This window comes from Moschus berezovskii, chromosome 9 (genome assembly GCF_049115385.1).
Source record: "Moschus berezovskii isolate FMDL1 chromosome 9, NW_MosBer_1.0, whole genome shotgun sequence".
Taxonomy (NCBI): Eukaryota; Metazoa; Chordata; class Mammalia; order Artiodactyla; family Moschidae; genus Moschus; species Moschus berezovskii.
Genome location: NC_142468.1, coordinates 14,922,063 through 14,937,199, shown reverse-complemented (window position 1 = coordinate 14,937,199; position 15,137 = coordinate 14,922,063). Strand labels below are relative to the sequence as shown.

General features: G+C 50.5%; 1 pseudogene; it reads right to left on the bottom strand.

Annotated features, from left to right (window-relative positions):
- Positions 1-918: 918 nt before the first annotated feature.
- LOC129563110 (large ribosomal subunit protein eL21 pseudogene) lies at positions 919-1,397 on the bottom strand (annotated as a pseudogene).
- Between the last annotated feature and the right edge of the window lie 13,740 nt (positions 1,398-15,137).

Genomic DNA, 15,137 nt, shown 5'->3' with positions numbered 1-15,137 from the left:
GATAATAGTAGTCACCAACATATAGTAATGCCCGTGTGCCAGACACTGTTCCGTGGCCCACGCTGCAGCCTAAAACATAATGTGTCATGGAGAATATTGTGTGTGCCCTTGTGAAGAACATGTATTCTGCTTCTCTTAGGCTGAGTGCTCTGTATATGTCCACTGGGTTTGGTTGGTCCGTAGTGTTGAATATATCCAATCCTCTGTTTCCTTATTGATCTTCTGTCTGATTGTTCTACTCACTATTGAAAAAGGTTTATTGAACTCTCCTCCTCTTATCGCGTTACTTTTTCTTTTTTCCATTCTGTTCACGTTTGCTTCATATATTTGGGTGCTCCGCTGTTAAGGGCATATATATTTATAACTGTTATTTCTTCCTGGGGAATTGACTTTTATCATTGTGTAATATCCTTCCTTGTCTCTTGTGACAGATTTTTACCTGAAGTCTATTTTGTCTGATGTAAACGTGGCCACCGCGGTCTCTTTACTGTTTGCGTGGAATATCTTTTCTGCCGTCTCACTTGCTGCCGTGTATGTCTTTAGAGCAACGCTTGGCTCCCTGTGGAGAGCATATCATGTCGCTTCCTCTCCCTTTTGCTCAAATAATTCGTTGAGCTCTCACAGTGACCTTGTGCAGGTGTTTCTACTGTTGTCCCTAATGTTCCCCAAAGTTAGAAACATTTATTTATTTAGAATTTCAATGAAGTCATATCAAATACTGTGTCAGAAAGCTGACAAGTATCACACATATCCAAAAATCCATAGAAGTAACCTAACATTTTTCTTAGTCAACTGCCTGAAAAACTCCACATTTCCCTATATTTTCCCCTACATAATTCAGTTAACCTCACTTTTATTTATTTATTTTTTCAATTAAGAGGAACATTTGTACAGTCCAGGTCTTTATTTTTACACCCATCAGGCCATGAATTCATAGGGAATGGGCTCCAACAGTTCGGGTTCCTTTCCGTGGGTCCTCACAAAGTGTGCTTCTCTGGGTGGAGCAGGCTGGCGCTTCAGCTGGACCCAAGTCCCTTTCTCTTTGGCTTCCTTCTTTTTCTGATCATTTTCCTTCACACGTTTCAGGAAGCTATCTCGGCTCTTAGAGTGCTTAATATGGTCGATACGCACATTAATTCTCTTGGCAAGAATCTTCTCCTTAACTTGTTTGTTTACAATGATGCCAACAGCATGCTGGGTAATGTAGACTCTCCCAGTTTGCCATGGTAACATTTGTGGGGCACTCCTGTTTGAACAGTACCCATTCCCTTGATATCTACAGTATCACCCTTCTTGTAGATTCGCATGTGTGTGGCCAAAGGAACAACTCCGTGTTTTCTAAAAGGCCTGGAGAACATGTAGTGGGTGCCCTGCCTCTTTTCCTTTGCACTGGTCATTTTGGCGAATTACTGGAAGATGGCGGTTCCGGCCGAAAAGAAGTTAACCTCACTTTTAGATGAGAAAACTGAGGCTCATGAAGTTTTAGGTAACTTCTCCTAGATCCAATGAAGGTGGAATTTGAATCAACATTTGATTCTTTGTTTTCCATCCTAATATAGTTAAATTGATATTTTGAATCTCGAAGAGGGAGGATGGGTCGGGGGAGAAAATGAATTATTCAAACATGTCTTTGAGATAACCAGCCCCTTGGGGAAAGAAAGAAAGCTGGGCCTACCACACTCCTAACACCAAAATAAAATCTAGAAAGAAAATTTAAAAGAAGGAAAGAGTAAAACAATGATTAAAAAAAAAACAAAACCTTAACAATACCAGTGGAAAACACAAGCATATATTTTTAGGGTCCTCTAGTAGAAAACATTTTGGGCTACAGAAATATTTGAAATTTCTGTAAGCAGTGATGCCATAAATAGAGTAAAAGAAAAATAAATGACAATTTGTAATGCACATAACAAAGAGTTCATTGTCTTAATTTAGAAAAATCTCTTAAAAATCATTGAGTTAATTTGGAAAGAACATAGTTCGCAGAAAAACAAATGCAAAAGCCACCAATCAACCTGAAAGCAATGCCTGCCTTTTCTGATATTTAAAGAATTACACATTGAAACAAGATGTCATTTTCAACTCACATATTGGCAAAGTTTAAAAATTTGTTGGCTGGGCAGTGAAGACTGGTTCATCTTCTTTGGAGGACAATCTGGCAAGACCTGAATTTTAAATCCACCTAACCTTCAACTCCTTACCCTGGGGATTTATCCTATAGCTAACGTCACATGTACGCACAAGCATATATCATCAAAGATGTTCACTACAGCTTTGTCTGTGCAGCAAAAACAGAGAAACAACCCAAACATCCGCCAACAGGGATAGATTCCTGAAGGATAGTGCAGCCTTCAGTGGGATGTTACGACAGCTACAGGAGTGAAAGATCTGTCTCCTGGTATGCAGAGATCTGTGATGTGTAATAACTAAGAAACAAAGATAGAGTACTAGGAATATGGTCCCAGTTGGGTTTAAAATAAAGATGTAGGCATAGATATATATTTGTCAGTATTTACGGGAAAATTCTTGAAGAAAATGTTTATTTTGGGGAGTGGAACAGAGGTCTGGGATAGCAGGGAGACTTCATTCTGTATTACTTTGAATGCTTTGATTTCTTTCCCCTTACATAAGTATGTTATTTTCAGAATTCAAAAAGTGAGTTTAAGGAAAAAAAACCAATGATACAAGGAGAATACTATTTAAAATGCTTCCGTGAACTTCCTTTTAAAATTCATTTCTCAGTGGGTTCACCTTTTTTTTTTACACTGATAATTTTACACCAGGAGATCATCTCTAACCTGAAGTTTTGTCCACAAGGAAAAGAGACCCAGAGAGGGTTTCAGTGAGCTGCCCGGGGCCCCTGGCTGTTGGCTGCAGAGACTGGGCTCCTATGATGCTGCTTTTAGGAAAGGGACCAACGACCCCCTCACGCATATGATCAAAGCTTCATCCTTGGACTTGTCAACCCTTTCCCAGCACACATAGTCCAGTGAGTCCTAGTTCTTTGGCATCCATGTGGAGAACCTGCTAAAATGCACGTTTCCAGGCACCTTCCTGGAGATTCTGATTCAACAGGCTAGGATAGGGCCCTTAAACCTACAGTTCAGCAGGACCCCACCCCAGGTGATTCTGATCTTACTCAGAGTCACCTGGTATTCATGGGCCCCTCTGGTCTCCCCAGCTCAGCCCTGCAGGCAGTGTGTCTGTGTGTCTACACTGAAGCCCACACCCCACTGAGGGAAAATGGGGTGCTCGACCTCACCAGGGGCAAGTAGCAGCCACAGATACCAGGACTCCCAGTATAGTGTCGCTCATGGTCCCCCGGCTTCCTCCTGGCTTCTGTTGATCTTGGATGAAGGATGGCTCCCTGGCTTACCTACCCCAGGCTGGCCATCTGGATGTGGAGCAGAGGGGCAGACTGGGGCTTATGGCTGCATATATGGGGTGCCCCTCACCCCGTCAGAGTTCCCATGAGGCAGACCTGGTGGGGCGGGGCTGACAAGCTTGGTGGACCTGGGAGGGCCTGGCCTGCCTGGGCTGGGGGAGGAGCCTCAGGGAGGCTCAGGGAGGACGAGGATCCGTGCCCAACTGCACTGAAAGCACTTCTTTGTCCAGGTGCCTCAGAGCCTTGGAGGAGCCCCCTTTGTGGTCAGGAATTAAGCAGAGACGCAGCTGGGACGCTTGGAAGCACCTGGGGACCAATTAAGAGGAGGGCAAGCCGGTGACAGCTCATCTCGGGGGCCCCCCAACCCAACCTGCTGCTGCAGGTAAGCGCTTCTGCTCTCATCCCACCCCGCAGGGCTCAGTCCCTACTGCCAACTCCTTCCTCAAGCTTGTGGCCCGCGGCTCTATGCTCCTTGCTTGAGCAAAGGCCCTCTCCAGCCCTCCTACACCCACAACCTAACAGGAGAGGCCAAGAGGACAGTGTCTCAGATGACCCTGGCTCCTGAGACCCGGGAAGGGGGCCAGAGGCTGTGTGGCTCTGGCTAGGATGCCCCCAGGCTGAACTCCCAGCTGGGTCCCAAGTGGCTCTTGCCCAGCTGACCCCAGTGTGGGGACAGGCTAGACCCAGCCAGACACAGCTCTTCTGAGCGCTCATTGCCTCTTGATAATTTTTCCTTAGGAGACAATTAAGACAGATGGTATCTTCACAGACTGTTGGAGCTGTAAGGACTCTTGATATACTCCAACCTCAATTTCTTTTAACTTCTGAAGCCTTACTTATATCAACAGCGTCATTTAAAATGTAGCCGATCATCTCAGAGGCATCAAGTGTAAATCACGTCAAATCAGCACAGGAAGCCCTGGGTCTCAGGCAGCCCTTCCTGGGAGCAGTTGCCTTCCCCCTGCCTGGCCGGAGCCACCCTGTGCCCCACATCCTTCCCTCTCCTTCCATCTATCTGGTGACTCCCAGAAACTCATCCTCTTTTGTGAAAGGAGCACTGGTGGTGATCACACATCCAAAGCTAGAAGGCATTAAAACCAGGTCAGCACCAAAGTGAGGCTTTCTCCTCCATTTAAGTAAATAAAAGTGTTAGTCCCTGAGTCACGTCCAACTCTTTGCAAGCCCATGGACTGTAGCCCACTAGGCTCCTCTGTCCATGGACTGCTTCAGGCAAGAATACTGGAACAGGTTGCCATTTCCTTCCCCAGAGGATCTTCCCGACCCAGGGATCAAATCCAGTTTGCCTGCATGGCAGGCAGATTCTTTACCATCTGCGCCACCATTTAAGTAAATAAGGTAATAAATAAAACCAGGGAAGGATTGAGTAGACAAGGGAGGTTATAACTGTGATATTATTTCTCTATGGGAGAGGCTCTAAAATCTCTTTTCCATGAAAGAAGTTATCCTGTCTGGGCTGTTGCCCAAGAACATTGTGATGGTTGCTGTTATCAGTAACAGTGATCTCTGCTACAGTTTTTTTCCATGCAGATCAAAGTGCTGGATGTTCACATCTCCCTTATGATTTCCTGGTCTGGCCACTGTGAGAGCTCTCCAAAGCAAGGAGTCTTAACCGTAGGCAGTGTTTCACTTCCCTCCCTCCGGCCCTGCCCACTGCCCAGCCCACATCACTGCAAGAGGCAGCAACAAATACTAGTAAAGAAGGCAGGCTTGGGAGCTAAGTGGGTTCAGTGCCCAACTCCACCACCTACAAGGCTTATAAGATCACTCTACATCAGTCTTCCCATCTGTAAAATGGGAATAACAACGTACCCTAGGGTTACTAAGAAGATTAAAGTTAGTATTTGGAAAGCTTGAAACAACCTCAAGTTCTCAGTAAGTGTTCCACACGTTAGCTGGAATCATTACAAAGGCCGGTTCTCCCCCAGGCACATTTGCTGCTGCCTGATTCACCTCCTAATCCACCGTGTAGATGTCTCGTTCACCTGCTCTAGAGTCATCCCTGATTCCCCATGGTCTATTTAGTGACTGTGCTCTACTCTGTCCTTTAGAGAGTCAAAGGCAGAAAGCCTCTTTTCCTTGCACATGAGGACTCAGTGGTGTTTACTGAGAGGGAGGGTTTCTCCCCTCGAGGTGGGTTAACTGTGTTCCTAGGCTGGGAGTCCACAGCTGGGGGGTTGAGCCAAGCTCTTCCACCTCCCCAGTGACGGCCCAGCTGTGAGCAGCCCTGGATGTTGGGCACTGGACCTGCACATGGGTAGGTTTGGAGCCCCTGGTGTCTGCTGGGCCGCCAAGGCAGGGAGCCCTGTCCTCGACTGCGGCTCTTGTGGCACACACAGAAGTGAGGAGAGGCCCCCTGGCCACAGGCCAGAGCGGTCAGTGCCCGCGGTTGTAATTCTCACTCTCTGATGAGCTCAGGTCGGTGGCAGACGCGACATCATTGTCCTCCTCCATCGTTGGGAAGTGGCCAGAACCTCAGCTCCCGATAGCTCAGGTGGGAAGCCCGAGGCCAGCAGAGACCTCTGTGATCTGACGTCGCCTTGGACAGAGAACTCAGCAAGCCTCCCTCGCTGCATCTCAGCTGCTTCTCTCGCAGGAGAGAGCCTGTGTGCCATAGAGGAGCAAGCACTGGCTTGGAGGAGGACAGACCTGTGTTCAAACTGGGGCTCCGTCAGCTGGTGGGAAGAACTCGGCCTTATCAGTTAGCTTCTCTGAGCCTCTATTTTCCCATCTGTAGAATGGAAAGATAATACCCATTCCATAGGGTTAATGGGAGACACAAATGGAAGAAACTGCACAGAGCTCCTCTACAGTGCATGCTGGGGTGGGCACTTGTTAGTAACTGCAAAATAATTTGCAGTTATTCCAATGAGCCCATCAGAGTTCTTCCAGGCTGCTGGGTGGGGCTGCCTCAGGCCTGTGAGCCTCTTGCTTCCCTCGACTGAAATTTTCCTTGCCTGGCCCCTACTCCAAGACGAAGGGAAGTGTTTTTGGCAGAGGAAGGGAGAAGGAACAGTCCAAATCTTCCCAGATTTCTGGCAAGGGTGAGGCACAGCAGGGAAGAAGCAGAATTCTGTCTGATTTTCTCAGAGATTTTTCCACTCGAGCGCTGCCAAGCTCAGGAAGCCAGGAGCAAAGCGACAGGGAGGAGACAAGGCAGACCACGCTGGTTCATGCAGGGTGGAATTTCTCTCTTGATTCATTCCACACACGGATGGATTTGTTGGGATTCCAGGCACTATGCTAGGCACTGGAATATTGAGCAGCAAGTAAAACAGACATGACCTTTTCCTCATGGGGCCTTCATTCCATTGAAGGTAGAGCAGAGGACAGACAGCATAAACCACAGAAGAAGGGTGTCAGGAGGCAATGAATGTGACGGAAGCACAGAGAAGGGAAAGGGGGAGTGCCAGAGCTGATGAACAGGATCATCGGGACAGCTGAGTGCAGTGCAGCCGCTCAGTCGTGGCCGACTCCCTGCGATCCCAAGGACGGCAGCACGCCAGGCCTCCCTGTCCATCACCCACTCCCGGAGTTCACTCAAACTCATGACCATAGAGTCACTGATGCCATCCAGCCATCTCATCCTCTGTCGCCCACTTCTCCTCCCTCCTTCAGTCTTTTCCAGCATCAGGGTCTTTTCAAAGAAGTTGGTTCTTTGCATCAGGTGGTCAAAGTATTGTGGTTTCAGCTTCAGCATCAGTCCTTCCAGTGAATATTCAGGACTGATTTCCTTTAGGGTGGACTGGTTGGATCATCAGGACAGGCCTCACCAAAACAGTGACATTTGGGACACCAGTTGTCTGCTCCCCTTGGGAACCCCCTGAGAAGTCAGTGGACTCAGAATCAGGGCCAGGTGCCTTTCAGGAGCTACTAGCATAGGAGCACAATCTAGACTCCCTTCCAGTCTCAGCCCAGGTAATGCCATGCTCTTCCTCTGGAACCTTCAATAGTTCCCTGCTGCCTACAGTATTACATGCAAATCATTCAGCCTGAAATTCAGGACCTCATGGTCCCCCACCTGCCTGTTATCATACCAGATTCTTCACACCCAGCCTCTGCAGTCAAGTCAATCTAACCTGCCATTTCTGGAATATTCCACTCTATGCTTCCCTTCTCTACTCATTTGCCCCCTTTGCCCAAACAGAAGACTGCCCCCACTGTCTTCTGCCAGCCGAGAAATCCCACCTGTCCCTGTCTGAAGCCTTCCCTGACCCCCTGAGGCCCTGGTCTCTCAGCCCTATCACCTTGGCTTGTATCTTTCTCATTGCATGGCCCTTACTCTGCCTTGAATGTGGACCTTGGTTGAACTGTCTGATCTCTCCCCTGCCAGGCAGAGTCTGTGGTTCTTTCACCTCCAGCAGGTGGAGAGCTCAGTGAACACTGGCTGGGTGGAGGGTGCCCAAACTCAAAGGCCCCCAGCAACACTGAGACAAGCCCAGGTGAGCCTTTGCCCGCTCAGAGAAAGAAGGCAGAAATGGGAGGCCAGCAGGAAAGGAGAAAAGGAACTAAAGCGTGGGTGAGATTTGCTGGAGAAGTCGTGAAAGAGGAGAGAGAAATCCCCACCATATGTTTTCCAGACAGACAGACTGTCACAAAGACACAAGGTTAGGTCTCTTCCCCAGAAGAAAATCTCTCTTCTCGCTTGAGTGTCCCAGGCCAGTGCTCTTCCTTGCGTCTGACTAGAACACCTCTTGCTGCAGCTGAACCTCAAACCCTCTGGTTCCATCCTCTGCATTCAGGTCCCTATTTGAGTACTCATTCAGCCTAGCTCAGAGTGGCCTTCCTTACCCTCCCCGTCAAGAGGTGAGAGCAAGGTTGTAATGAGGTGGCCCCTGGCCTGGGAGCGAGTTCTCTAGCTGAGCCGGTCTGGGACACACAGAGGCTGCCTGGGGGCCAGGGACCGAGGGGCCACTCTGTCATGGAGGTTGTGCTGGCCAGTCACCCCTCAGCCGCTCTTCAGGGCTAAGCTTCATCACAATCCGATCTGTAAATAGAGCACCCCAGCCCCGTAGCCCCATGGTTCTCGGGCCCCTGTGTCCCCTCTCTGGCCCCAGGCCACGGGAAACCATGTGAGCCAGACCCACAGCCTCTGCCATCTGGCTCCCAGCTTTGCTGGAGCAGCTGTGCTCACAGAGCACCTTCCCTCTGCCTTTCTCCAGCTCCCTGCTGTCCCTCCCCATGCTGCCCGAGGGAGTGGTTTCCAGCTGGGGGGGACGCCTCTGCGCCCGCCTCCCTCTCCGCGTGGGTGCACACGCAATCCCCTCCTGGAATGCCCCGCCCTGGCCTCCACACCACAACTCGTCTTCAGGTCAGGATCCATCCCCACGTAGGCTCAAGGTTGGGAACATGGCTACCAGAAGCAGACTGGGCTCAAATCTCCCTTCAGCAACAATAGTTCCCTCCTATTGTGAGTCTTGAAAGAGCTCATGTTTGCAAAGTCTCAGCACAGTGCCTGGCAGTGAGCCTTCAATTAATGTGACTACGGTCGGTTGTTTCTCCCTTAAGAGCTAACTTTGGCTGACACCTCCCCCAGGTAGCCTTCCCGGATTGCTCCAGGCTCAGCCAAGGCACCTCCTCAGTGCTCCCAGCATCCCTTCAGCGGGCCTCTGGAGTTCACTTAGGCAGAGTTGTCCTGGTTTCTCTGATGGTTCTGTGTACCCACTGGAATCTTGTGCCTAGACTGTCAGTGTCTTGAGTGCAGGGAACAGAGCCCATTATTTTACTGAATAAATGATTTCACGAGTAATAGGTATGGGTGACTGTGAGAGACAGACCATGAGAATAGAATTAAGCCTGCCAGTCCTGACTTTTCCGGGGGCCTGTCCTAAAAGATGTGGATGCCTGCTGAAAGGCCTGGGAGAGATGAAGGAGGAACCCTATCCCTTATTGTATGGGCTAACATGGTGATTCTCAAAGCAAGATCCCAGTCCAGCAGTGTTGGCATCACCCAAGATCTTATTCGAGATGCAGACCCTCAGGCTCCACCCCATACCTGCTGCATCAGACCCTCTGCCGTGGGACCCAGGCATCTGCCTTGTAACAAGCCCTCCGGGTGATACTGGTTTACCAAAGTTTGAGAACCACTGCTCTCATGTTTCAGAGTAACTCAGATTCATGGGAGGGGGTCTCTCTCTCTCTCAGGGGTCTCTGCTCTTTTGAAGGACTCCAAGAAGGCTGTCAGGCTGGACCCCTAGGATATGGCTCCTGCAAGACCCACACTCCTAACTTTGAGACCGTTTTACCAACAGAATGGGTGCAATGGAGGGCACTCTCCCAGCAGACCACCACTTTCCCGGGCGGCCCTAGACCAGAGGAGGGGCTGTGCCAACCCAGCCTTGTTGCTGGTCCCTCTCCTCTACCCCTGGCCCACATTTCCCTCAAGACCAACCTCTGCAGTCACAGGAGCCCCAGGGCAGGCTTCTGGAAGGTTAGGGCCAAAAGAGACTTTAGAGATCGTTGACTGTATACACATCAGCTCTCAAACACACCAAAGCACATGCATACACACACACATAAATGTACATACAAAACTGCACATAAATGAACACACAAACATGCATGTACCCCAAAATACACACAACACTTAAAATTCAAATCACAGTCATAGATACTTTCCCAAGCACAGACAGACACAGACTCCAAACACACCGATACACATACCTCAGAATACATAGATGCAAATGCATAGGCCTATTGTCTTTGTTTCCTGGAGTAGCTGTAACAAATTAACATAAACCAGGTGACAGACATTTGCTCTCTCATAGCTCTGGAGGCTGTAAGTCCAAAATCAAGCTGTTGGCAGGGCCGTGCTCCCTCTGCAGGCTCTAGGGAAGAATCTTCTTTGCTTCTTCCAGTTTCTGGTGGTTGTGATGACCCTGGGGGTTCCTTTGCTGATCTCTGCTTCAGTCTTCACGTGGTTTTCTTCTCTGGGTGTCTCTCCGGGTGGCCTTATTGTAAGAACGCAGTCACTTAATTCCGGGCCCACCCTAATGCAGTATGGCTTCATTTTAACTAATTTCTCTGCTTGCGTGATAAGTCGCTTCAGTTGTGTCCGACTCTTTGCAACGCTGTGGACTGTAGCCCGCCAGGCTCCTCTGTCCTTGGGATTCTCCAGGCAAGAATACTGGAGTGGGTTGCCATGCCCTCCTCCAGGGGAATCTTCCCAACTCAGGGATCAAACCCATACCTCTCAGGTCTCCGCATTAGCAGGTGGGTTCTTACCACTAGCGCCACCGGGGAAGCCCTAGTATCTCTGCAGATTCCCTATTTTTAAATACGGTTGTAATTTTTTTAGGTTGTATTTTTTTACTTGAAGAATAATTGATAACGTTATATTAGTTTCAGTTATACAACATGATCTGATATTTATATATATTGCAAAATGACCACCACAATAAGTCCAGTTACCTGCCATCACCATACATATTATACGAATAAAGGTTATATGCTGTGGGAGGTAGACATGCACTTTGGAGAGATCACCTTCAACCCAGTAGGTCCTCACATCCCAAGGTACAGAGACTGACCCCCCCACACACACCCCTTGCAGATGGGAACTCTGAGTCTCTTGGCATCGGGGCTGCCCGTCCCCGCTCCCCGGGCCTAGCATGGAGTTGCTGCCCCCATCACAGATCTGTCACATGGTGCTTGTCATCTTTGTTGGGCTCTTTTTTTCTTTTCGGTTTGGTTGGGTTAGTTATCATCTTAGTACAAAATCCAGAACGTAGAAAGGAGGATATCATGGAAAGTCATCTTTCCTCTCCCTGCCTCAACCTCCATCTCATTCCCTTCCCAAGAGGCAGCCCCGTCAAGAGTTTCTTGAGTTTCCTTCCTGAGTAAAGTCCAGATGCGGGCAGGGGCACTGGGAGTGGCGTGGGCATCTCTCTTCACAGGGGCACCGGTTCCTCTTTGATCTGATTGCTCTAGCCTGACCGGGTGCCCACCGAGGACAGAGCCCTCTGCCGTCCTCCCCACATCCTAGTTCCAATGCCGGGCACAGAGCAAGGCGTTCAGTGAAGACTGGCTCTGTCTGCACAGCAGCGAATCAGCAGCAGCTGGTTGGCCTGCGTGGGCCAGGGCTCAGCCTCCTGGCTGCAAGATTCTTGGGTCTCTCCGCCTCCCGCCAGCCTGCGACAACGTCCATCACCGGAGCCCCTCTGACGGCAGGCGGAGCTGGGCTGGGACGGCGCCCCTTAGCATCCCGCCTGTTCACTCCTGCTGTCGGGCACCTTCCTCCCCGGGCGGATGCAGATGGACTGGGGCCTCCCTCCGCCGTGGCTCCATCCCAGCTGCCCCCTCTCTCGGTCCACTGCAGAGGAGCCCATCAGACAAGAGGCTGAGGAGGGAGCCGCACTGCTGGCATCCTAGCCTGGGGGACGGGGGTCCTGCTGTTGCTGAGCTCAGTCGGGACTTGTTTCCACGGAGACGGAAACTACGGCAATAACTCAGGTTGAATCGAAGCCTGCAGCTTCACCAGGTTTCGGAGGGCGTGGATGTTCCCCCAACACTCAGATACCAGATGATGTGACACCATTTCCCCCCTCCCCTAAATCCTGGTGACTCAGACAGGAAAGCGTCTGCTTACAATGCGGGAGACCCGGGTTCAATCCCTGGTTTGGGAAGATCCCCTGGAGAAGGAAATGGCAACCCACTCCAGTACTCTTGCCTGGAAAATCTCATAAATGGAGGAACCTGGCAGGCTACAGTGCATGGGGTCGCAAAGAGTCGGACACGACTGAGTGACTTCACTTTCTTTTTCTGACATAAATGGATACCTCGGTCCAAGATTTCATCATGCCCCCAATCCTCTGAATGAGGAGAGCCTGGTGGGGGGCCGGGGCGGGGATGGGGGTGGACGGAGTGGAGCCGTAGCCCTTCTCTTGAGACTGCAAGCTGCGGAAATGCGAGCCAGCAGCAGCCTTCGCTCATCTGAGGAAGGAGGGGCTTGTCTTAGACGGTCTGTAAGAACCTTTCCAGCCAAGATGCTGAGTCTGAGATCACGGGGCCAGATGAGACCCGCCCTAGTCCCGCTGCTGATCATCCTCTTCTTCAACAAATATTTGTAGAGCACTGTGCTCTACCCAGCACAGCAGAGAAAATAATGAGCAAATACAGCCCCTGGGCTCTGTCATCAAGGAGCTTTCCATCCACCAAGGGAGGCAGCCATTTGCTGTATCATTCCATGAATAAACGTCAGAGGGACTAGGTACCCAGGGGCTTCCCAGGCGGCGCAATGGTAAAAAGTCTGCCCGCAATGCAGGAGACACAGGAGATGTGGGTTCGATCCCAGGGTTGGGAAGATCCCCTGGAGGAGTAAATGGCAACCCACTCCAGTATTCTTGCCTGGAGAATTCCATGGACAGAGGAGCCTGGCGGATTGTAGTCCATGGGGTCCAAAAGAGTTGGACCTTACTGAGCAACCGAGCAAGCACGCATGCAGCAGTTACTCACACGGAAATGATGCTTCACTGTACTGAGCCTGGGTATGTGCTAGGCACTCTTCTGAGTGTTTCATGTGAATTGGTTCATGTAATCCTCACATTCACCCCGTCAGGTAGATGCTACTAACATCCTCACTTTACAGATAAGGAAACTGAAGCCCGGGGAGGTTAAGACATTTGCCTAAAGACGTGGAGCTAGGAAACAGCAGAAGTAAGGTTTGGATCCTAGGAGTCCAGTCTCACTACGGTCCCACACCTAAGTGCCAAGCTCTGTCTGTCTCCCAGGATGTCCTGAAGCATGAGATGTGGGGGTTTGACCTGGACTGGAGCTGTTCGCTGCTGCTAAGTCACTTCAGTCATGTCCGACTCTGTGTGACCCCATAGATGGAAGCCCACCAGGCTCCCCCATCCCTGGGATTCTCCAGGCAAGAACACTGGAGTGGGTTGCCATTTCCTTCTCCAATGTGTGAAAGTGAAAAGTGAAAGTAAAGTCGCTCAGTCGTGTCTGACCCTTAGCGACCCCACGGACTACAGCCTACCAGGCTCCTCCATCCATGGGATTTTCTAGGCAAGAGTACTGGAGTGGCTTGCCATTTCATTGCCTTCTCCGGGAGCTGTTCACTAAGGAGGCAGAAATAGAGCTGAGATTAGCTGGAGGAGCCGGGGGGGGGGGGAGCAGAGAAAGCCGAGGCCTTTTGAGAGACGGGGGCCGCCCATCCACTGGAGCTGAGGCTCCTTCTAGGGAGACAGGGGAGAGAGACTGGAGGAGTCCTGGGGCGAAGGGGGCCTCTGCCTGGAGCAGGCCAGGAGCCAAGAGTTCAGATGTCAGAAGGAGCTTTGGAAAATCTCAGGCCTTGGCTTCAGACTCCTGCCTTCATCTGCCTTACCACTGTGGGCTGTGTGACCCTGGGTAGACTCCTCACCCTCTCAGCATCCTCTTGGGTTAGATGGAGACAGTCATTACCCCTGCTGTCATGGGGCTCTTGGGGGTCAGGTGAGATGATGACTGTAAACACACTTCGTCACCTGAAAGAACGTGTGCCCCGGGGCCCCCCGTCAGTTACCGTGGAGACAGTCCAGAGACCAGGCCCAGCCCAGGAGGCTCCTATCTCTCCTTTATTCCTTTCCCCATGGGGATCTAGGCTTAGACTGCCCCCAACTATGCTGCTGGGGCCTTAGTGGTCCTGGTCTTCCACTGATTGATTGGTGTGGGGTCTTTGGGAAGGGAGGCTGGGCAGCCAGCAGGGAGGCTGGCCCCCAATTGCCTAGGTGAGAGCTGCCCTGGGGAGCCACGGAGCCCCCATCCCTGGTTACTGCACCTGGGTCTTCACCATGCAGCCAGCACCGCAGCTGCTGGAGGAGCTCTTGACCTGGGGAGGGAGGGCGAGCTAATGGCCACCTTGGCCCACATGGTGCCTCTGGCCCAGTCAGGCCCTGTGGATAGAGCAGGGAGAAAGTGGCCTCTTCTTTCTGAGCTGGCAGCTGGCACCGGAACCCCTGGGCCACCCCAAGGGGCTGGCCCCTGCACCCTCTCCACCCTCTCTGCCCCACTGACAAGCTTGAGTGGGAGCTGGTCATGATGAGGCCACTCAAGGGGGGAAGGAGAAGGATTTGATGCCAAAAAATGAGGGGAAGCTGATTGTGTGTTCAGTTCAGTTCAGTTGCTCAGTGTACGACTCTTAGTAACCCCATGGACTGCAGCACGCCAGGCCTCCCTGTCCATCACCAACTCCCGGAGTTTACTCAAACTCATGTCCATTTTGTCAGTGATGCCATCCAACCATCTCATCCTCTGTCATCCCCTTCTCCTCCCACCCTCAATCTTTCCCAGCATCAGGGTCTTTTCAAAAGAGTCAGCTCTTCGCATCAGGTGGCCAAAGTATTGGAGTTTCAGCTTCAGCATCAGTCCTTCAAATGAATATTCAGGACTGATTTCCTTTAGGATGGACTGGTTAGATCTCCTTGCAGTCCAAGGGACTCTCAAGAGTCTTCGTCAACACCACAGTTCAAAGGCATCAATTCTTCGGCGCTCAGCTTTCTTTATTGTCCAACTCTCACATCCATACATGACTACTAGAAACAGCAAGCCTGCCTTTTTGAATAGGATTTTTTAAAATTATAAATAATAATACATGCTTATGTTTAAAGGCTTTTCAAATTCAGAAAATACTTTTCAAATGCTAGTGAAAGAAAATAGTCCCACCACCCAGAGATAGATGGTCTTCTTTTCTACGGTATAATTTTGGTTTTTTATACCCCTACCCCTGCCTTTCTTTTTGAACTGAAATCAT